The following is an 8,749-nucleotide window of genomic DNA, read 5'->3' as shown; positions in this document are numbered from 1 at the left end:
TCAGCAGGTACGCCAATACAAAAAATAAACTCAAATGAAGTTTCCTTCCGTCCCTAAAACAAGGAAATGGGTTACAACCTTCATCCCAGACAGGAAATTTAGAAGTAAAACGTCATCTCATTCACATGCCAGGTAGATTTGCCGGTCTGGCGACTTCACTTTGAATTCGTGTGTCGGTCACATCTAGGCCATAGTTCTCAAGTCGACTTATTGAATTAGATTTAAACTGGCGAGCCTAAAACGTTTGAAAAGTGCTGGATGGTGACAGCTGTCATTCGATGTTAGATCATTCTAACTGCAAAGCAGATGGTTGTGGAAACTAGAAACAAATGAGTCGGTGACACATCACCGATCGTCGCCAGTCCAGTAGAATACCTTCATGGGGCTTGAAAACAAGGGTGAAATATATATTGAAGCAGTTTGTCACGCAAAGCGAACTTTTTTCTGACAAATGACGAGCAAACCAACGGAAGAGTACAGGACAAGAAAAAAACAAGAGTGGCCACAAAGTTGAAATGTCGGCAAATTATTTTCCCTTACCTCATACTGACGACCGTCAACACAACTAACTTCTTCCTTGATTTCGTGGTGAGGATCGTCATAGTGGAACATCCAGAATGTTGCAATAAGTTACCATTTGTCGTCATATCAGATCCCTTACAAAATGGACTGCCGACGCAAGTGAATCAGGAGGTTTTGAATAGCCACTAAATAACCAGATGAGAAAAACTGATAGTGTCACGTGACCAAGCCTAACCTGAAAGCAACCTTATGAGAAGTACATTACAAAGATGTTAACAAGTTAGCGAATTTCAGATGTTCACAGCCCAACAGGAGTAGCAAAATGGAAGAATAAACGGGTGTGTTAAAACGCGTTGATTCAACGGAGTTATGGTGAGTGGTTGTTCGCGCAAAAATGTTCCTAAACTGGGAGCGGGTGTTAGACGACAAAGTGGGACTGGTTGATAGATGAACCCTTCAAAAACACACCATGAGCCCCATAGGCTACCAATTTAACGAGAAGTGCTGGTTGGACATGGGAGCAGGCAATCAACATATCACTACAAGAAATGGGTTACAAAATGCTGGTATAGGATGAAGCAGAATGATGTTCTTCAATCTTGATGAACACAGAGGACGCTGCCGTGCTTTACTGAAGACTGGCTGTGCATGTTTGAACCAGTAAATGTTAGAGGAGCAGAAGTTGGGATAACCGACCGTTATGAATAAACCTCCCGAAATACTGTAGAGACCAATAAGCAGGATTACAAATAGCACCGAAATAGACGTCTAATTCCGTACATCCAGTTTAGGACTTAGTAAAGAGGCTTAGTTCATGTGGAATGCCCAACAGGTGCCACGGAATCAAGCACAAACGGCGGCCGTCTATAAGCAAACTGAAAGTACTTTTACCCATAAGGTTACTGAATGCTTTTCGGGAGCGAGCGACCGCGTATATCCTTTTTGGGACTTGAAGTTATTTTCTACTTGAAGTGCAAATTGTACGGAATAGACAAAAAACATTCGTTCGCAAATTTGATTGATGTTAAAGGGAAACCTAACAGACTATGCTTCCCTGATTAGCCTCAAGAATGGTGATACCGGTAGTAATCCGTAGAGCAGTTTGCGTCAACCTTGTGCATAGTGTGTTACATAAAAATATGTGAGTCCACTACAAGCTCACCACCTATTTGAGGATCAAAATATGCTTAACAAAGAAGTACCGAGTGAAGTGGGAGTCGTTTACCGCTGAGAATAGTAAAAAACCAAGAAGTGAAGTCAAGTTTGTTGTGAGGCTACCGCTCAACAGTTGAATTTCTGCTTCTGAGGTGCTGGATAGGGGGCAAGTATTATCAAGGAAAATGCTCAACTTAAGACCGGTGACGACTTGTAAACGAGAGGTTCCCCTTCCGATGTATTACTTTCTCAGACTGGATACCAGACGGATACTGGACGACATTTGACCGATTCTCAGGAAATTTAACCTCGGAGATAAATTTTCATGTTGGACAAATAAGAATTGTCACACTCAATTTGAGCTGAAGTAGTAACATATGCTATTTGTGTTAGCATTAAAACAATTGCAAACTCGATCTCCTCTAATATGGGTAAATCACGTACTTCTCAGTATCATCGGTCACTTTTTGACGGTAGATATTCAAGCTACCCTTCGAGAAGAATGTCCTCTAACAAAGCCAGGGCGATGATGCTCTTAAACCGCTTTTGTATTCTGTTGCTTGGCGTAGATTAGATTTTACTCCTCTGGTGGCTGATAGCCTCCACTTTAGTTTCCATTTGTTCGTTATTACTGGGAGCATATCATTTCCGAATGCAGAGATTTCCCCTGTCATTCCTCACGAATAAAGGCCATAGCTATCAGCAGCTATTCGGGCCATGGCCAACTGGAATAAAGGGCAGCCTAACAAACTGAAAACCCTTCTGTACAGTTTTATTCATCATGCCCGGAGCCCGGAATAAGAGCGAGTTATTCTGACTTTCCTCGTTCTAGGGAATATGGGGTGGATTTTCTCCTAGTCGCTAATTTATTGAATGAGCCGATGTGCTCTCCTCTGAAATGGCCAAACATTGGGCTATTGCGCATTCTGCGGTAGTGACGAGTCCAGTGAAAAAAACCTTGTTTCAGTCTCGATTGGTTCGCTTACTGAGCCAGTTTGCTGCAACTGTTTCTCTTTAACAGCCATTTGTGATTACATATGACCCCTAATCAGGAGTTAGATAATATTATATAGACGGGGTTAATGTTGGGATGAAGCAACATATATTCCCTTAACTTCTATAGTTCCACCACTACTTTAATTCCGTGAGTTTGTATAACAGAGATGTCACCGTTTTAATCCGTCAACTGTTGCTTCATTTGTTTCAGGTAGAATGTATTTTTTTGAAGTCTAACACAAGGGTTTTCTTTAGACGACCGCTGCCACTTTCCGAAGCATTTCTCTGCTCCTGCAAACTCCAGTCTGCTTAGTTTTTGGATGCTTTTTTGTTATTCCTGTAGGAGTCAGTATTCGCTTCTAGTCACACTTTACGAACAATGATGCTACCCAACCTCCATAAGCAAGCTCAATGTCCGTTGTGGTGACACGATTGAAAGTAATTATTGGAAAGTTTCCGCGTAGGTGTTTCCAGTGTTTAGTCGCCAAAAGTTTCACTGCATAGCCATGCAGGTTGATCGTTTCTCGTGAATCTCGCACAGTCGTCTAAGCTGGTTACATAAAAATGACGGTTTACCGATTACTTCAATGGTACTAATACAATCCTTCCAGACAAATCACACATAAGATAGAATGGAGAGCATCAGCTACAGAGAGATATATACTGTTTGTATATTAGCGAAATATTCTCATGGGTAAACTAATTTGGTTTTAACTGGAGACTCGATTTACTCACAGCTGAATCTTTCGCTAAACTTTATCCAGTGATATCAGTAGTGTTCTACCAGAGATATTTGTACATACCTTTTTGGATGGAGATACTAGGATTCCGGTATTTCCTCACAACTATTACATGCTGCACAAAAGTTCTGGATAAAATTTAGCAAAATATAACGGCCAAAGACTTTGAGAAACGGCTTCCAACAAGTCCACTGCCTACAGAAAATCGACGGGCCGTTTCTCAAGACGTTGGCAACCTGTAATCCTCATTTCGTGCTTTCATAAAAAACAGTCAAAATTAAACTTATTCCATCCGGAGATTGTTGGTGATGTAAACAGTTTTGGAAATTTTCCATGAAAATGTCGTTCTACAAATTAATTCATTTTTCGATAAAAAGCTATTCTCTTCATAATGGGAATCTTTAAGAAGATCCGGAGGTCATCGAGTATTCTGATAATTGTCAAACAAACTTGCCCGCTTGCCAGCAACTAATTCTAACTGCATTTTGGAAATCGATTATCACAAACGATATTCGAGACAAATATGCTAAATAGTAACACACTTCATCTAATGGTTGACTCAACCGAACCAGATAGCCTACGCAACTCTCAGTAACAGTATATCACATGATATGCGCACAGTTTCTGGTGCCCTGAATCGGAACATTTAAACTGTTACGCAGAAGAGACACTTCATCATCGACTCCAGGCGGGCACGTTAAATGACAATAGAAGGACATGAATTCAGGTTAGAATTTTATGCTCTGCAAACAATTAAGCATTTGACCTTGACCATAGAACCGGTGCTTTTGGAAGGAGTCCACCGCAAGTGTGTCGTTAGTGGGCGTAATAATTATGTTCACTCAAAGATGCCGGACAATAATTCCTACCATTTTGCAGTTCTGTGTGTAAGTATTGCACATTCAAAGGAGGGAAAACCAAGGGACGATGCATTGTACCTTTTCATTCCAAATTCCACAGCATTTCAGTCGTGAAGTTCCTCAGAAAACAATGTTACAGCTCCACTCTTAACGAACCTCACTATATATATATATATATATATATATATATATATATATCATCAGAATCAGACTTGTTGGTCAACGGTGGTCAGACAACTGGGCCTAGTAAGATGCCACAGACGTCTGACCTGGGACGAATACGGTGCTGCACTCGAGTCCTTGGTGCCGATGTTAATTTGGAGGAATAAATCCGGTGGGCGAATGAGGCCAGCTACAAGCTATCACTTGACCTCAATATGATAGTTCAACAGTGAGTACCGACGACAGTTATCGGCTTGTCTTCAAATTACCGGCATAAGTTGTCGATCCATTTAGTTTTCAGCGCAACTCTCCAGCATGACACCATGCGTGTGTTCTCGGAATTCGACCGTTAACACGTTGCCAAGGTGGTACTAGATAGCACGGTGGTATTTCACTAACCTTGCTCTTAATTGTGTTGTCATACTCAGGATGACAAGCCAGGTGAGGAGTCACTATAAGATGGAACAGATTCACCTGGGTTCCAAAACGCTATTTTATCAGTTGCACCGATGAGTACGCTTTTGACCAGATTGGCCAGTCCCACTAAGGCACATCCGTTCGGATGTTTTGCAGGTGCATGTGTTGGAGACCGCCCTGAGAAGATTCAGTCCCTTCCGAATAGACTGCTTTTTTCCAGCGTTGCAGTGCATCAAGTCTCAACGGTTCTCGTGCCCTTTCGTTTTTGTCGGCCTCCGTAAGGCTGTCAAGTCCTCAAATCTCCTAAAACGGAAGTTACCGTTTTTCAAGTTAAACCGAATGCTCTCCCATTAGCTGAGTTTCGAATGTCCCTGATTCGAAAATTCGCTCTCCAGCTAACCATAAACAGACTGTTTTATGGAACACATTTCGGCTTTTCACTAATGCTAACATAACCAGCTTAGATGGTTTCGCATCAGACTGCAGCCAACTCTAATGTAATTTGTTTCCTGATAGAAAATGTTGGATATTCAGTCATTCCCTTTGATTGGGTTAAGTTCTGCTGACAGCGTAATTAAAAGGGCTCGGATACGACATCTATATAGCACACATGTCTCACAAAAGTACAGTACACAACAATTCAGTGCCCTGTGATATGGCGTTACCGTGCAAGTAGTGGTTGTTTTGGACGCTTTTCTCGAGGAAACCAAACGCCATGTTGACTTCGCCATTGGCGAGTTTATTTCATTATCATGAGTCGAGTATCTGGATAATTGGCTCCCAAGGAAACGGAAAGCTGTGCGGCAGGCTATCTTACAACCATTCACCGGGAAAGCGGTGCTTTACATTGAATCCTTGATGAAGGTTTGTGAAGGAAATATAAATATTTAAACGGAAGCAAGACGTAACTGAAGCGGACGTGGTAATCAGTCACTGTGATTCTGCTTCAGAATGAGCAAATAAGGCAAAGCCCTTCTCAAACAGCAGCTATCAGTGACGATCTTCGAAACAGAGGAAAGCGCAGACGGTTGTTCAACAGGGGCTAAAAAGTGTATTTCTGCTGATTGAGTCGAAAGCTTTTTCAAGGTCTACGAACCGTCCACAGAGGGTATTATTCAATTTGCGATATTTTTCTTCCATTTACATTGCCAAGAAAATTGTCAGTCGAATATAGACTGCTCTGAAATCCACACTGCTTCGCAGAGACTTTTCCTCCAGAATTCCACCAGCTAGTCGAATGAACAGGGTAATCTTTATTACGCAGCAGTTATTCGTCTTCTGTTACTTTTATTTCGTTTCATACAAAAGAATTGCTGTCGTCTCATTGAAACCTTACTCAATGACCTACATCTCCTCAGTCCTGCACAGCACGAAGAGAAGTGCGGTTTCAGAGTTCGTTCTGTCAGTTTAAACAGTTCACTGAGTAGGCCGCCAGATTCTGCTCCGTCCCCGTTTTACAGCTGATTTACGGTCTCTAGCAGTTTTGACAGTGTAGACCGTAGCATAGCATCCACCCTGTAGTACGATAGAGAAGGGCAGGGGTTGACTAGAAACTGGAATAGACAAACAGTCGGTAAGTGCTAGTCAAATGTAAGGAACCAACCTGGGCACTTTACTGGGAAGTATTTCGTCCTGCAAGTGAGGCCAATTTGCGCTGAAAATTCGAGGAGCACTGTGCAGCTGTTTCATCCTTATTGGGAATCGACTGCAATGTGCATCCCACGAAACTCCGGAGAGTCTTGAACCCGCGACCCCCTGGCTAATAGTTTGAACACTTAACTGTTCGGCCACGAGCGTCTGATCAGCAATGTGATTAACTCGCACTCCGCTCATCATTCGATTACGGGATCCACACTACATGTTCACACGTGCTGACTGGCTTCTCGAACAAGAACTACCCAGATGGGTGTTTCAATCATCGGTTCAAATTTATTCTTCCACTGAACTATTCATAGATTGTTGGTAGTGTGAGATGTGAGGGAGTTCGTGACCTGAGATTTCAATCCTGCTCAGGCAAGTGCACCCGCAAGTTGCAGAGATCGATATGGCTCTCTCCGACACTGCAAGATTGTACAAACGGTAGTTCACCAGGCTGTTCTGTAAAGCATTAGAGTTTACCAGGATATGCAATGAATATTACGGTTTTCCAGACTTGCCTAAAGTCTGGCCATTCTTTAGTTCGGCCTAATTGTTTTTAACTGGTCATATGCAGTTTTCTTCGGTATGCGGCTAAGGCCCACTCATTTAGAGTGACCAATTCAGCTAGGCTAGTTATATCTCAAGGCGTGTCCAATTTGACTGATCTTAGCTTCTTTGGAAAATTTACTGTCCACATGTTGGGAAGGAATTTTTGGGAATTATCAGCCAACGTCAGTCTAAAGTCCATGTTTCGTTGCCGCAAATCAATGAGGATGGTAAGACTGTAACCTTGATGTCCGTACATAGGTGAAGAATGTACCAGTCACCTTCTCATAGGTGGCCGAAAAAAACCGCCTAGCTTGACATTTGAAACGTGCAGTCCAGTATAGATCTTCAGTTTCGTGGATGGGGCACTACTTAGGTGGCAGAAACCTTCACAAACCCTGTGGCGCAGTCAGTGATTTCAGTCCGAGGCGTCAACTGATGCAAACCTCACAGCGTCTTGATGAAAGGCAAGCGTCTTATAAGGATTTATGTTTAGGCCTGGGAAATACAGCACCGAAGCCAAAGCTGTGGTTATTCGCCGAACTTCCTCCGAATACCCGAATAAAGCAGTCACTCACTTGCTGCATTAGTAACTTTTCGTACTCCCGCGGTTTTGATCGCAGTCTTCCTGACATTCATCTAATCCTAGTCCAACGTACTTCGGACTCAAATGTTGCCGTTGAATCGAAAACCTAGAATCGATGGCCTCCAGAAAATTCCTCAACGTTGACCGAACCGATAGCTACTTCATACTGGGCCTGGTTACTATGGTGGGACTTGTCGCAGGCCAGTCGCAAATTAGATCGCTCGGACAGATTTTCCGCGTTGCACTTGCAACTTCGCATCATATTTTTATGAGAACATCCTTTTGATCCCTTCGTAAGGCAGTGATGTTATCCGGAAGATTTCTACGTTCACTTCTTGGGCACGCCCAAGTCGCGATGAGCGCTTTATCGAAATAGAATAAGGCTATGGTATTTTCCAGCGGTGCGCATGTAAATGGAAATCCGTCGTTTATTTTCGTGGCTCCCATCTATCAACCTGTACGATGCCACGTCATTAAAACATATGACCAGCTTCCTGAGTGCTCCCATGATCAGCCAACCGAGGGCAGTGATGTCAAAGTAACAGCGCTTCAAAACTTCCACTAAAAAGGTTGTATGGCTTTTGGGTCTGTTTATTTATCTATGTTGAGAAGGGTTCTGACGTTCCAGAGTGAGTCGAGTTCGACGTGCATTCGCCATCGTTTGTTCAAGATTGTTAAGCGATGCTATTTTCGGATGTTTCCGGTCCCCTGGCTCAATAGTCCAAGCCTTATTTCTACGGTTGATTTCCTCCTTTTCAGGCAGTTTTACGAAGGTCGGTGAATTGACAGTCTTATACACCAGAAGGTGAAAAAGTGGCCTAGATCAAGGATGCAGATATCGGGGTTCAACTCCGGCTCTTGTTGCGTTCTGAGTCGAACGGGGCCTTTCATTTAAAATTTCTTGGATCCTATTAGATATCTGCCAGTTCACGACCAACCCTTAGGTAATGGGACGGTGGAGATTTTAAGACAACCATCTTGTAAGTCACCCTTCCTTGGGTAACAACAGCACTGCTGCTTTGTATATGCTGGTTTGCATAGAGTCTCACTGTCGTAACCTTCCTGTTGTAGCCAACACACACATGTATTCTTTATATATATATATATATATATCTTTGACAAAGCTG

Source organism: Opisthorchis viverrini (genome assembly GCF_000715545.1).
Source record: "Opisthorchis viverrini unplaced genomic scaffold opera_v5_22, whole genome shotgun sequence".
Classification (NCBI taxonomy): Eukaryota; Metazoa; Platyhelminthes; class Trematoda; order Opisthorchiida; family Opisthorchiidae; genus Opisthorchis; species Opisthorchis viverrini.
This window is presented reverse-complemented; position numbering follows the sequence as displayed.